The sequence below is a fragment of the Lithobates pipiens genome, unplaced genomic scaffold (genome assembly GCF_037356315.1).
Source record: "Lithobates pipiens isolate NorthernLeopardFrog02 unplaced genomic scaffold, aLitPip1_a1.2 Scaffold_22, whole genome shotgun sequence".
NCBI lineage: Eukaryota > Metazoa > Chordata > Amphibia > Anura > Ranidae > Lithobates > Lithobates pipiens.
The window spans coordinates 62,267,419-62,284,021 of NW_027507784.1; positions in this window are offsets into that span (position 1 = coordinate 62,267,419).

A 16,603-nucleotide genomic window follows, 5' to 3' on the forward strand; every position below is an offset into this window, starting at 1 on the left:
GCGCGCCGCTGTTTACGGCGCATGCGCTGTAGACAGCGGTGCCTGTCTTTCGGCAAATATCTCCTAAACCGTGTAGGTTTAGGAGATATTTCTTGGATCTACAGGTAAGCCTTAATCTAGGCTTACCTGTAGGTCAAAGTTGGTTGTAAGGGTTTACAACCACTTTAAGCATAGTTAGAAAAAGCTATAAGAACCCTTTACCCTTTAGGTTGGGTTTACACTTTTCCTTTCATCATTTTGAAATGTTTTTACACAAGTTTCACACAATTGTGCATTTTCATGTGCTGCTATGAATGGACTCTATAACCCTTTTTGATGCAACAAGAAATGGACAACACACATTAACGCATCTCAACTATGTGACCTATCACCATTTATAACAATTGCTAACCAGTGTACATACATTGTTATGCATTAAATTGCAGAGGTGAGAAATGGCCTTTAATACCAATCTGATTTCCAGGACTTCTGATAATACATGTGTATAATTACAATATTGCTGTTTTCTTGTTAGTTCTATTTCACCATAATGGACCAGTGCTTAGAGAACCACTCACTAAACCTTAGAAAAAAAATTAGCATTACATTAAATAAACAATTAGGAGGAAGCAAAACAAATAAAAAGCATGCTGATTACATCAATATGTAAGATGCAACAAATTAATCAATTAAAACACTTTGCTGCAATTAAATATGTTTGCAAAATGAAAGCTGCTCCCTTGGGTACTTAATTTTCTGTTTTCTTGGATTGGAAGTGTTTCCGGGGCCTTCTATTCAATATGGGGAGAAAATCAGATTCAGCTCTTCTCTCTAATTAATTCCTGATAACTAACTGTACAGAGATTTAAGATAGCTCTATTGCTTCTTTGTAAAATAACATGTTACCAGTTAACACAAATAGATGTTTGACATATTGACCTCAAAGGGTTTAAGTGGAACTGCAGCCAAAACTCTTTTTCTTTTTTCTATTTGGACAACATTGGGAGGGCTGGATCATCGGTCTTGACTTTTTATTGGCTGCCAAACCAGCTACTGATAAGACCTGTTACATAGTTACATAATCAGGTTGAAAAAAGACACAAGTCCATCTAGTTCAACCAAAATAAATAAATAAAATAAAAAATATCATAAATCTCATATACCCAATCCTATACTCACAGTTGATCCAGAGGAAGGCCTGTGCATGTTATCAAAATACTATTTAAATTTCATTTTCAGTTATGTCTATATACATTGTTGGCGTGAATACTCCTCCGCTACCAGCTCTATATTTGGAGTGTAAGGGATCTACCTTGTGTTTAAAATCTGGAGCTTGCTGCCAGCGCTAATATGTGTTGGCAGCAAGCTCCAGATCTTCCACACCTTTAAAATGACTACTACTTGTTATAAAACGCTGTGCCACTTTTAATTAAGTCAAAGTGCAATGTGCTCATTTAAATCTAAAACATAAATAATATAAACAATACATGTTAATAATAGTGACTCATGATCTTAATAATGGTAATGATAGTACCATCAATGTGATCTATTAAATTAGTGAGTCATGGATACCATCAATGTGATCCGATGAAATAGTGACTCATGAAATGATACTCGATTATTATAACAAATGAAAAATACATCAAAATATAGTGATAGACGTGCTTCACTACCTACGTGCATCCATGACTTAACTCATGATTTTTTGCTGCATGTTGGAAATGTCCGTGCTGTGCCCTTCACCTTACACCATCAAATAGAACCAAACCGTGCTACACACCACGTGTTGGTGATAGGTTCCCAGAATGCTCACCTCAAATCAATATTGTTAGCACATGTATTGCCCGGTATACCTTAGGTTACTCCTCCTTTTGGATGGGTGCCACTCATCCCCAGGGGTCCCTCTCCAGGTATCTCCTCTCTGTTATGCAGGCTGTATGTATGGATCCTTTAAATTCACCTCTGCAATTCATGTGACCAATTTCCATAGCACTTTTTCTGTTATGAAGAAAAGTCCATATGCATTGTTTTCTATTCACGTCCTGGTGAAGAGGGTGTCTTTGGAACCCCTGAATGCATTGGGTTCCTCTTTTTGATTTTGTCTCTAACTTTATACTAGAATAAAGTTGTATCTAGATTATTGATCAATGGTGTGGTGCTTTAATCTTATACCTGCTGTTTTGCACTACAAACCAAGGAATCTGTAAGAATCCTCTGGGGTGTAAAAGTTGCCAACCCAGTGACCAGGTAACTATACCAACCCCATTAGAATACTATTGGATAGCAGCACCAATAGGCAGTGGCTGCTGGTGGTATTTTTTTTTGGGTGGGATGGAAAACAGTGCACCCACCATGGGTCGGGTCAGGTTGGTCAGTTGGCCAGTCAGTTGGTACACTTACCCCATACATTGTGGGTAATAACAGGAGGCTTCCCCGGCTCTCCTAGGTGGGCATCACAAGCAGCTTCTTCTGTTCTTGCTCAGCTGTACTCACCTGGGATGACCCCGAAGCCCTGGGGAGGACAGTAATCGACCCGGTCGCCTCGGCAGGTGACTATGGAGCCACCTGCACCAGGGACGGCCGGGGATTTCATCATCAAACAGCATACGGCTGGCAGATTTTGCACGATGCAAAGTCTATGTTTATTACGAGGACCCCTTGGGGTCTCCTTTGAAAGCGGAGGTTAGGGAGAAGATTTGGAAGGGGGACTATGTGGAAATCTTTTCGCTATTACCGTGGGAGAAGTTTAACCTGGACAAGGTTAAGCCTGATGAGAGCAAAAAAGAGGAAGAAGAGAAGCGCATTATAGACTTATCCCACGGACGTTCACCAACTGGCTTCAAGTGTTTAGCATACTGGCGAGTGTCATAGGGGAGAAGGCGCCGGAGAATTGTTCGGTTTTGTTTTGTTACTTGAATTCCATTAGCGAAGATCAGCGGGTTTATAGGGGCGTGGCATGGCTGCGCTATGATGAGCAGTATTGGCAGCAGAAGGCTGGGAGACCGTTGTTATGATGGGATCAGAAAGATATTGGCTTGTGGATGAAGCTCATGACACTAGCTAGGGTCGCGCTGCGCCCTTTTCCTGGTGGGGCCAGGGCTGCCGAAGCTTCTTCCATCTCCCACAAAGCGTAAGGGGTTCTGCTGGCAGATTCGGGGGATCTTGCTGTATCCATCATGAGTGCTCGGGCTGCGGAGGTTCCCATTCCTTGTCAAAATGCTTCAAGGAAAGAAACCGGCCAATGCTAGAAAGAGGGACGACTCCAGTGAAGGTGAACAAAATGGCCCCATAAGTAGGTATCTGAACAGGGTCACTGCAAGAACGTTGTGGTTGGGTTTTAAGGAGGGTCTTTCAATCCTGAGTACGTTGGCCAGCGTCCCTCCTGTTTCGGCTAACCTGAAGTCGGCATATAATCATCCTGACGTAGTTTCTATTAAACTGCAGAAGGAGATGGCATTGGGCAGGATGGCTGGCCCGTTTTCGGTTCCGCCGGTGGGGGACCTGGTGGTTTCGCCATTCAGGGTTGTACCCAAGAGGGAACCGAATCAGTTCCGGCTCAGTCACCACCTTTCCCACCCTAAAGGGGGGTCGGTGAATGATGCAATCGATTCCTCTCTATGTACCATCTCATGTGCATCATTTCATGATGCGGTGCTGTTTTTCAGAAGTTTGGTAAGGAGGCTCTCATGGCCAAGACTGATATCAAATCGGCCTTTTTCGACTGTTGCTGGTCCATCCGGATAGTGTTCGCTTGTTGGGTTGTCCTTGGGAAGGGAAGTACTTTGTTGCTGGTGCCTGCCAATGTGCTGCACCATTTCCTGTTCCTATTTTGAGACGTTCAGTTCCTTTCTGGAATGGGTCATCAAGGATTTTTTGGTTATAGGCCCTCCAAGGGATCAGTCTTGTCTCCTTTTGTTAGCCACAACATATTTTTCAAGTTTTTGGGGTTCCGTTGGTTCAGGATAAGATGGAGGGGCCTACTACGGTGTTGAAGTTTTTGGGAATCACCATTGATACCAATTTGATGGAGTGCCAATTGCCGAGCAATAAGCTTGAAGACCTTCGGCGGACGGTGGCCAAGGTTGTTCAACATTCCAAGGTGCAGTTGAGGGAGTTGCAGTCATTGTTGGGTAAACTCAATTTTGCGTATAGCATTATGCCCATCGGGCGAGTGTTTTGCAGGCTACAGGCGGGCGCCACGTTGGGTGTCAAGGCTTCACATAATTTTGTTTGTATTAATAATGAACACCAGAAGGACTTGTGGGTTTTGGACATGTTTTTGAAGCCGTACGGCAGGTCTTTTTGGTTGGGGCTTGAGGTCCTGGCTAAGGAACTGGATCTTTTTACTGACACAGCGGGGTCAGTGGGTTATGCGGCTTAATTTAATGGCTGGTGGTGTGTGGATAAATGGCCAGAGGAGTTGTTGGGGTCTGATCTCATTCATAACCTGACGTTTTTAGAATTGTTTCCCATAGTGCTGGCTGTGGAGTTTTGGGGGTCGGAATTTAGGAACCGGTGAGTTCGCTTTCACTGTGACAATCTGTACATGCCATTAATTCCCTGTCAGCTTCTTCCTTGCCTGTGGTCCGTTTAATACGTCATTTTGTGTTGTTGTGTTTGCAATTGAATGTTTTTGTGTTTGCTGTTCATATCCCGGGGGTAGAGAATGAGGTAACTGATGCACTTTCTTGCCTACAGTGGGGCAGATTCTGTCAGTTGACACTGGAGGTGGAGCAGCTTGGAGTCCCATGCCCCAGTCGTTTGTGGGATCTCATTTTGACACTGTAATGGCATTGGTTCGGCAGTCAGTAGCGGATGCTACTTACCTATGAGCGGGTTTGGCAAGAATGGCCCAAGCTGGTAAGTAGCGTTGGGTGTTGTTTCAGTGACAAGGTCAGGCTACATGCATTGCTGTATTTTCTAGGTAAGAACTGCAAAGAGGGGGTGTCTGTCGCTTCAGTGAACAGTAAAATGGCAGGCCTTGAATTTTTGTTTAAATTGGGAGGGGTTGAGGATGTCACAAAGGCTTTTATGGTACGGAGGGCTTTACAGGGTTACAGGAAGGGTCGAGGGAGGCCTGATTTTCAGCGACTGGTGTCGTTGGGTATGTTGGAAGTGTTGTCGGGGGTGCTGCCGAGCGTTTGTTTTCCCCCTTTGAAGTGCAGCTGTTCAGGACGGCTTATGTTTTGGCCTTTTTCAAGGCATTTCAGTTGGGTGAATTGGTTAGTCCTTCCAAGATGGTGGTTGGGGGGTTGGATATGGCGGATGTATCAGTGCAGGGCAACACTGTTACGTTGATTATTCGCAAATCAAAAACCGATCATATGGGAAAGGGGGCCAGGGTGGTACTTGGTGCAGGGGCGGGCCAGGCTCTGTGCCTGGTCATAATGATAAGGGCTTGGATGGGATTACGGCCTGCTGTGCCTGGTCATTTCTTGATCTACGAGGATGGGTCAGCATTGTCGCGGTACCAGTTTGTGTCTGTGTTCAAAAAGTTTGAAGGCGGGAGGATTTTCTCTAAGGAACTATTCATCACATTCTTTCAGGATTGGGGCGGCCACGGAGGCGACGCCTTGAGGTTAGAGTGACCAGATCCTTCAGCGTATTGGTCATTGGGAATCTCGCCAATTTCAGTTGTACGTACGCCCTCATCTTCTTTAAAGTTGGGGGGGGTGGAGATCTTTCGTCAGTTGGGTCCAGTGGCAGATAGAGTGGTATCTTTTGTCTGGTGTTGTCTGTTTGGATGTTTCTGTGGGTGGCCTTATTGGGCTGGTGGGTTGACTGTGGGGGTCTGTGTGTGTGTGTGAAGGGTGTGTAAAGGTTCTTGTTTTTTCTATGTTTGTTGTGTTTATGTTTTTCAGCCCCGGTGTGCTTGACGTGAATCCTGAGCCACTCATATGTTCACTGAGGAGTTAAGAGGGCACTGGTTAGGCCGGCAGGCAGCTGGATTTCCCCCGTTAGGAAGCAACGGTCCAGTGGATTTGGATAGCAGGAATGCTGTGGTCTTAGGTGCTACGCTAGGATGAACAGGCCTCCTGATGTGCTGCTACTGCATGTTGGTGGCAATGAACTCAGTATAAGGGCATCCAGGGAAATCATTTGAGACATTTAGTGGGATTTCCTCCGCTTGAGGCCGGACTTTTTGCATACTGTCCAAGTCTGGTCTAATAATGCGGTGGCAAAATTTGTTGTCCGTAATGGGGTGCTAGTTGGAGGGAGACAATGGCATGTATTTGAGGGGAGACAGAGTACACTTGTCAGTGGTAGGCATAGACATGTGGTTTCTGGGTCTCCAGGAGGGGCTTCAGTGGGCATTGAGGCTGTGGCGGGCCTCCCATGCGTGAGATTTCACTGGTGGGCATTTATGACAGGGGTCTCGGGTTCTTGAAGGTCTTAAAGGAATATAGTATATAGTGTGGAAGGGGTTGGGCCTATCTCTGTATGGGTACCTTCCCTATCATAGAAATAATGGGCTATAGGTCATCGGACTGCATCAGGCAAGAAGTTAGTAATAGTTTGTCCCCAAGCTGGTGGGATCACGGCTAGGGGCCAGGATGCTTAGCTGGTGGTGGTACAGCCGATGCGATAGTAAACCTTCCTTCATGAATCATGACATAGCAGTCAGTTTAAGGCGAACAAAAAGTTGGGTTATATATATAAAATGGAATTTATTTTATAGAAATTTTTGTTATGGTTGTTAAAAAAGGTGCCATATGGCCATTTAATCCAGAAAGTGTTGCGTATTTCTCTCCTAAGGTATTTATGGGTTAAAATAGAGGGGTGGGGCTAGTAGATGGTGGCAGAACACACATCAGCCATACATCAAGTTTTTTTTTCCTCCTGGTGCCTGTAACTCTCTGGATTATAATAGAAAGATGATGGATGGTCTATATCCGTATGGTTTACCATTGTCTTTAGCAGTGAATGTTAGCAGTCCAGGCTTGATTAATCATCCCCCTGCATCACTTACCACTGAACATCCATGCATTATTCTGTGCTGTGCCCGGCGGTTTCATCTCAGATTTCCATGCTCTGTAGCAAGAGTTAATTGGTCTCTGGTTATTGCTAGTGTGTTGTAAATCAGTGAATTAAAGAATTATTGTGGTAATTCTAGGAACATTTGTCTGCTTTCATTACATTTAAATAACTATTAATCTTGTACTCTTTCTTTCCTGACCTAATATTATTCCACTTGACCTGCTCATGCAAGTTATTTCCAAAGCCGACTTCTGAGAAAAGATGAGCACTTTACATGGTGAAAGGACATTCTGTTCTCAAAGACAGGCAGACTTGCTGGAATACTGCCCTGTGTCAGATGGATAGAGGATGGGGATCAGTCTATGTTCAGTGTGCCCTATGCATAAAGAAAACTGTTACATTTTATTGGGCACTTACTTAATGTCTCCAGATTCTTAAAGTTGAACTCCAAGCAGATATAAAAAAACTAAAGCAAACTGAAATATTCTGAAAAAAAAAATTCTGAAAAAAAAACCTCATCAATTGCAGCCTGTACCATCAAACACAGCCACTGTGCCCATCAATTGGCGCCTTTAAGCATTTTAAAAATCACTGCTCCCGAAAAAACAACAGTTTTTAAAACTTTTTGTTGCATTGATACATGTCCCCTGGGGCAGGACCCAGATCCCTAAACACTTTTTATGACAATAACTTGCATATTGACCTTTAAAATTAGCACTTTTGATTTCAGGCTACTAAAAGATGGCCGTCGTAACTCATCCCCTTGTGTTCAGTGGAGAGGGGAGGGCAGGAAGGAATGGACATAATACAAACAAAGAGCAGCCCTAATCATGTCTTCATGAACAGGCATTGCTGTGTATGAAGAATGGTGAAATACGCATTTGGCATTTTGCCTTGCAAATTGAGTGTTACATACCTGTGAAAGCTGCTTGCAGTTTTGTTTGACACCAGTTAGAAAACCAAAGGGTGCCCTATCTGTCTGAAATAAAATGGCTTTTGTTCACCAGCAGTTTGTCTCAACAAAAAACAAACAAACGTGAAAATATGATCTAGTTATGTTACTGCATGAGAACATTTTTGTAGGGGAGGAATTGTTAGCTTTATACCCTGGAACATGGCCATTGGTTCAGCTACTCAGTTTGGAGTGTTGGGAACCGGGATAGGTTTGGGTCTTGAGTATTGCGCTTGTGGTAAACACAATAAAGCACTCATCTCCCAACTACATACAGTGCCTCTGTAAACAGTTTGATTACTAAACTGTTGCAATCTGGTCATAGTATGAGGATCTGCAAGTTTACAGTCTGGCTGGTGTTCTGCTCAGTGTCAGGTCAGTGCTGGGATTTATCCGCAGCTTAAAGCTGGCTTTGAACTTCTGGAGGAATGATCGTTTACTAAGTAATGAATGTATTGTAGGACACAGAACAGCTCTGCTCTTCTCATTTTTCAATATTTCAATATAGAAGAATTATGGTGCAAAGCTCCTCCTTTTACATGCATATGGCTTTAAACAAAATGGGATAAAATATGAATTAAAAATATGAAGTTAACATAAAGCTTACTTCACTTGTACATTCTACACATTTTTACACAGTAAACCACACTGTGCTGTACATTATATACTCAATTGTGTTTAACTCACTACATTGTGCTGTTTATTATAAACAGTATGTTGCACTCAGTACACTGTGCTGTATGTTATATACTCCGTAGTGTAATGTTGCACTTAGTACAACTACATTGTGCTGCACATTATGTACTTCATAGTGTTTGACTTATATCATTTGATATGGCACAGTGGCAGCATTTGATGACACATCGGGAGCATTTGATATGGCACAGTGGCTGCATTTTGATGGGCACAGTGGCTGCGTTTGATGGGCACAGTGGCTGCGTTTGATGGCACACTGGCTGCGTTTGATGGGCACAGTGGCTGCTTTTTATGGGCACAGTGGTTGCATTTGATGGCACAGTGGCGGCACTGGATGGACACAGTGGCTGCGAGTGATAGCACAGTGGCTTCGTTTGATGGGCACAGTGGCTACATTTGATGGCACAGTGGCTGTGTTTGATAGGTACAGTGGCTGATTTTTATGGGCACAGTGACTGCATTTGATGACACAGTGGCTGCGTTTGATGGGCACAGTGGCTGCTTTTTATGGGCACAGTGGCTGCATTTGATGGCACGATAGTGGCAATTGATGGGCAAAGCCCCTGCGATTGATAGCACAGTGGCTACGTTTGATGGGCACAGTGGCTGCGATTAATAGCACAGTGGCTGCGTTTGATGGGCACAGTGGCTGCATTTGATGGGCACAGTGGCTGCGTTTGATGGCACAGTGGCTGCGTTTGATGGGCACAGTGGCTGCGTTTGATGGCACAATGACTGCTTTTGATAGGCACAGTGGCTGCTTTTTATGGGCACAGTGACTACATTTGATGGCACAGTGGCTGGGTTTGATGGGCACAGTGGCTGCATTTGATGGCACAGTGGCTGCATTTGATGGCACAGTGGCAGCAATTGATGGGCACAGTGGCTGTGATTAATGGGCACAGTGAGGCTGCAATTGATGGGGGGTTTTTTTTCAGAATTTTTCAGTTTTTTTGCACCGCACCAAAAATTTTGAGCACCAGCCACCACTGTTGTAGAGATAAGCATTACCCTCAAGTATTGGTTTATTATGCTGTGCCTGTGCCAGGTTGGCAGTAACAGTGCCTGTGCAGTGTGCTGCTGTCTGTGTGTGCTGTACTTGGCCATATACATGAATGAATGAATGAATGAATGAAATACTTATATAGCGCACAATGCAAACTGAATCGCCTCTAGGCGCTGTACAGCTATGGCCAAAATGACACCAATATTGAATTTGACAAAGTCTGCCAGTGCTGCTTCACTTTTTTTAATATCTTTTTGTGTCAGATGTATCTGGTATACATGATCTGACATTTTTATCAGATCATTGTATCTGGTAAAGCATTCCATAAGTGTCAAATGCTTTCATTATTTGTAGTGTTGACTTGAGTTGACCCTTCTTTTCCTGTTTCAATATATTTTATTGTGCATTATCCAGGGTACAAACATTGTCATGGTAAGATAATGCATATTCCATTCACAAAATGTTATATACTGTATAAGTAAGATAACAAATATATTTCAAAGAACATAGTTAACAGAACACATAAACTGAAGTAGTTTCAATCTATATTTTGAAAGCAAAGGGTATGTTTGTAACAATGTCATTAATAAATAACTAATTTGGGTATAATGAGGAAGTGCACAAAAATATTTCAGAATAAGAGGGTGGGGGTGGGAGGTACAGGGTGAGGGGGATGTGGGGTGACCCTTCTTTTTCGATACCTCTTCCGCAATTCACCCTGGGCCTGGCATTGCATGTTGTCATTGTCAATCAACTTCTGTGCCACATCCTGATTCCTGACTGATCTGGCACCAGCACTGATAGTACCACTGCCCATTCTTGCATAATCAATGCTTGCAGCTTGTCAGAATTTGTGGAGTTTTTTTTTGGTTCACTCATCAGCCTCTTGAGGTCAGATTGATTATGACCACCACAGGTTCTCAATAGGATTAAGGTCTGGGTAGTTTACTAGCAATGGACCCAAAATGTAAATTTTTTGTTCCCACTTCACCAAACCACTTAGTTATCACTTTTGCCTTATGGTAGGAAGCTTCACATGCTGGAAAAGGAATTGTTGCTCATCACCAAACTGTTCTTGGATGGTTAGGAGAAGTTGATCTCGGAGTCTAATGCCACGTACAGACAATCAGACATTCCGACAACAAATGTTCGATATGAGCTTGTTGTCGGAAATTCCGACCGTGTGTATGCACCATCGGACATTTGCTGTTGGAATTTCCATCAATATATGTTTGAGAGCAGGTTCCCTGAAAACTCATTTATTCAGGGAAGCCTATCCCACACCCACCTAACTGCCACCCCAAAAATCATTCTCTGCAGCTATTACCGTTTGTACCACCCCCTCCCTTTAGAATGTAAGCTCTACGAGCAGGGCCCTCCCGTACCTTTTGTGTTGAAATGTACTGTAATTGTGTTGCCCCCCCCTACACATTGTAAAGCGCTGCTTAAACTGTTGGCGCTATATAAATCGTGTATAACAATAATAATAATTGTTGGAAATTCAGAGTATGTGTACACAAGTCTGACGCACAAAATTCCACGCATGCTCTGAATCAAGTACAAGACGGAAGTGCTCGGTCTTGTAATACTTGTTTTCGTAATGGAGACACACATTCGCAACGCTGCAAATTTTTAAATGTTTCAATGCAGCACATTCTCTTCTTCTTTATAATGCTAGAATAATGAACTTGCTTTGCTGCTGATATTCACACATAGTTCCGACAAACTGATTTCTCTCAAATTTTTTCATATCTCCATAATATTATAAAAATAAATAAATAAATAAATAAAAATTAAAAACGTATTAGGGGTCATAACAAAATAAAGAGGAAGGCCACACTGAATAAACTGTTGGAATTGGTGAAGCCTTTGTACCTCAGGGCAGACATCAATTTTGGTATCAAAATTGGTAGCCTGAGGAGTCCATGTAATAGGGAGCACAATACGGTCCAGAAAATTACATATATTTTTCCCAAGGCTGTGGTCTTACAACAGCCTGCATTTTTTGTCAGACTAGACCGAACCCAGGCCATCACTCTCAAGACTTCCTTGCACACTTCCTTCCGGGCTGTGGCATTGGGGTTGGAGGTGTTGCAGGAGGTGGTGGAGGAGTCATATGGTCCAACTCACAGACATGGCTTTTATTGGTGAGTTCGTCCCTCACCCCCTTATATAGGGCCTGAAATATGACCTCCTCACAGATGAGGCATTGGCCTTCCTCCATTACTTGCATTTTGCTGGCCGTCATACAGCCAAAGGCCTCCTGGACATTAGGGGTGGTTGTGAGGACCACAGTAGCCTGCCGAATCAAAGCAGTCACTGACCCCTCTACGTTCCCCTTCCTGGTCCTTTTTGTTGGAAGGTGGAGTGGGGGGGAACCTGGGATTCGGTGAGGCTACTGGACACGTCCACCTCTTGGCTGCCACTTTCCACGGCGAGCTCCTGGCTGCCACTTTCCATGCCCTCCTCCTGGCTGAGACTTTCCTGTGTATGAAAATGAGACATAGTTTTAGTTTTTTGGTCATCAATCACACACAATTTTGAGCTCATGATCGTTGCAAATTGAATGTTAACAAATAGAAAAGACAATAATTCTGGCATCATTCCGGCATTTTTCATTCTCATCCCAATCATTTTTGGCTACTACTGTCTATTGTTTGTTAAATGAGAAATTGGTGATCAATAATAACATTTAGTTAACATCATACATTTTTTGATAAGAAATATGTTGAACAGTGCTATACCTGGCTCAAGCTGGGCTCCTCCACATCTTCTTTGGCGGAAGACCCAGGTTGTATGTCGGAAGCCTCATTTGATGTGGAAGGAAGTGTGGAAGGAAGGGTTGAGAGTGATGGCCTGGATTCACTCTGGTCTGACAAAAAATGCAGTTTGTCATAGTACCAGAGCCTGGGGACAAATATGTCATATCTCCTGACCTCATGGCATCCTGGACCTTTTTGTGCTCCCTATTATATGCACTCCTCAGGACACTAATTTTGCACTTCAAAAAGGTTATTTCTACTGTCAAACAGAAATGTTATACACCAAAGATTTTGGCTTGTTAAAAACCCTTTTCTACCGCACATGTGAACGAGCACAGAGTAAAATGTTTTATACTCAACAATGTGTGGCTTCTTCTTTCAATGCTCAATACCAATTTTTGCAGTAAGTTGTTGTAGTTAAAGTGACAATGGGGGTATTTACTAAAGGAAAATCCACTTTGCACTACAAGTGTACTTTCAGTGCAGTTTCAGTGCACTTGTATTTCAAAGTGGATTTTCCCTTTAGTAAATAACCCCCACTGTGCTCTAAAATTTGCCACAATCAGGCCGTTTTAGGGACTCAAAGCAATTAATTCATGGAGCTGAAAAGGATGATTATTTTTTTCATTAACCTGCCTGATGGTATTCCCGAGTCTGGCTCGGGGTGGAATTTCAGTACCACCAGCGGTAACCCCGAGCAAGATTCGGGATCACATTGCAGGATACAGGGAGACTTACTTACCCTGTCCCCTGGATCCAGCGATGTCCTCCCCGCTGTGTGTGCGAGCTCCTCCGCTCGATTCACACAGTGCCCGAGTGCCGCTGAGCTCTGTTCCCTGCGACGTTACGACACACTGGATCGGAGATCGGCGCCAAATTCAAAAAAGGAAAAACACAGAAAACATACAGTATACTGTAATCTTACAGATTACAGTACTGTATAAAAAAAAAAATTACACATCCCCTTTGTCCCTAGTGGTCTGTCCAATGCCCTGAATGCACTTTTATATTATAAATACTGTTTTTTTCTGCCTGGAATTTGGAGATTGTCCATAGCAACCAAAAAGTGTCCCTTTATGTCAAAAGAGATTTTAGACCAGCTAGAAAACAGTGATAATAAATTAGAATCACTTGCAGAATTGAGCGATAGTGATTTCTGGGGAGATCCGTCATCAAACACTAAATCTAATGACAGCGACAATTCTGCAAATTAGCAAATTTCAGTGTTTTTGGATTTGATTACATTATTGAATAATTTTTATTATTATTTGTTATCACTATTTATAGTTATTTATTATATTATAAACTTTATCATACCTGGGATGTCTACTAGACTCTGGGTTGAACAGATTTAAGAGAGTTATTCCTAAGAATTGCAGGCCTACAATATAAAACGCCAAATTTCCATGCAAAATAATTGTACCGCTTTCAGCACCTAAAATCAGAAATAATCATACCGCAAGGGAGATTAATGCCTTATATACGTCAACAACAAAAACAATGTGTATGTGTAGCAGACCCACAACATAATAGTTATCTAAAGAAGAGATTGTCACCTCATGTATCAAATAAATTACGTTTGCATTATTGAAGAAAATGGCCAAAAATAAAAGGTCATTGGAGAACCTAGGAGACAGCTAAAAGAAACACAGTAGTATATCATGAGTTTGGAAACTGTAGAGAAATGCTTAAATAATGCATTATGATTTGACTACACCTATTCGATTTCAGAAAATTAAAATGAGTTTTAGTCGACTAAAATGTGCTGGAGATTTCGTTGACTAAATATGACTAAAACACTTGCTAAAATAGGACTAAAATTAACCACTTCAGCCTCGGACCAATAAATACCTTAAGGACCAGAGGTCTTTTTCCAATTTTGCACTGCGCTGCTTTAACTGGTAATTGCGCGGTCATGCAATATTGCACCCAAACGAAATTTGCGTCCTTTTCTTCCCACAAATAGAGCTTTCTTTTGATGGTATTTGATTGCCTCTGCGATTTTTATTTTTTGCGATATAAATGGAAAAAGAGCGAAAATTTTGAAAAAAAATGATATTTTCTTCTTTTTGTTATAAGAAAAATCGAATAAACTAAATTTTAGTCATACATTGAGGGCAAAATTTATTCAGCCACATGTCTTTAGTAAAAAAAATGTCAATAAGCGTATATTTTTTGGTTTGCGCAAAAGTTATAGCGTCTACAAACTAGAGTACATTTTCTGGAATTTACACAGCTTTTAATTTATGACTGCCTATCTCATTTCTTGAGGTGCTAAAATGGCAGGGCAGTACAAACCCCCCCCAAATGACCCCATTTTGGAAAGTAGACACCCCAAGGAAACTGCTGATGGGTATGTTGAGCCCATTGAATATTTATTTTTTTTGTCCTAAGGGATTGAATAATGACAAAAAAAAAAAAAAAAGTACAAAAAGTTGTCACTAAATGATATATTGCTCACACATGCCATGGTTATATGTGGAATTGCACCCCAAAATATATTCCGCTACTTCTCCCGAGTACGGGGATACCACATGTGTGGGACTTTTTGGGAGTCTAGTCGCGCACGGCATCCCGAAAACCAATCACCACCTTCAGGATTTCTAAGGGTGCAAATTTTTGATTTCACCCCTCACTACCTATCACAGTTTCGAAGGCCATAAAAAGCCAAAATAGCACAAAACCCCCCAAAATGACCCCATTTTGGAAAGTAGACACCCCAAGCTATTTACTGAGAGGCATGTTGAGTCCATGGAATATTTTATATTTTGCCACAAGTTGCGGGAATATTACAAACTTTTTTTTTTTTGCACAAAGTTGTCACTAAATGATATATTGCTCACACATGCTATGGGCATATGTGAAATGACACCCCAAAATACATTCTGCTGCTTCTCCTGAGTACAGGGATACCACATGTGTGGGACTTTTTGGGAGCCTAGCCGCGTACGGGACCCCGAAATCCAAGCACCGCCTTCAGGATTTCTAAGGGCATAATTTTTTTATTTTACTCCTCACTACCTATCACTACCTATCACAGTTTTGACGGCCATAAAATGCCAAGATGGCACAAAACCCCCCCAAATGACCCCATTTTGGAAAGTAGACACCCCAAGGAAACTGCTGATGGGTATGTTGAGCCCATTGAATATTTATTTTTTTTGTCCTAAGGGATTGAATAATGACTAAAAAAAAAAAAAAAAAAAAAATGTACAAAAAGTTGTCACTAAATGATATATTGCTCACACATGCCATGGTTATATGTGGAATTGCACCCCAAAATATATTCAGCTACTTCTCCCGAGTATGAGGATACCACATGTGTGGGAATTTTTTGGGAGTCTAGTCGCGTACGGCACCCCGAAAACCAATCACCACCTTCAGGATTTCTAAGGGTGCAAAGGCCATAAAATGCCAAAATAGCACAAAACCCCCCCAAATTACCCCATTTTGGAAAGTAGACACCCCAAGCTATTTACTGAGAGTCATGTTGTCTGAACGAAAAAAAAGAGATTGATCGGTGGGTATGCCCACCATTAGATACCTCCCTTCATCCACCAACTTCTAATGATGGACATACATGCACCATTTATATATGCCGAAGCACGGGGGCATCCTCCCGCAAAAAAGTTATGCGGCGTACATACGTTCAAACTTTTCCATGGGCAAGCCCCCTGTCGGAATTTTGACCGTATGTACGCGGCATTAGGAGCAAAATCACTCCTCCACCCCTTATGCCCCCATGCTTCGGCATATATGCTCTTTTTTAACTGTGGTGGTGAAATCACCGCCTACAGCACTGGAGTCACGGCTTTATGTATCGTGGGAGCAAACGCTGTTGCTGTCAAGATAAATAAATCCGCGCTGCAGCTGAATGGCGTACCTGCTAAGCAAATTATGGTTAACGTTAAAACAAAGTAACATCCCAGTAAAACCTTACCATACCATACCTGCAAAGCAATTGCCAAAAAAAACTGTAAAAAATAAAACATTTTTTAACACAACCTGTGCCTAAAATATATATATGCCGAAGCATGGGGGCATCCTCCCGCAAAAAAGTTATGCTGCGTACATACGTTCAAACTTTTCCACGGGCAAGCCCTCCGTCGGAATTTTGACCGTATGTACGCGGCATTAGGAGCAAAATCACTCCTCCACCCCTTATGCCCCCATGCTTCGGCATATATGCTCTTTTTTAACTGTGGTGGTGAAATCACCGCCTACAGCACT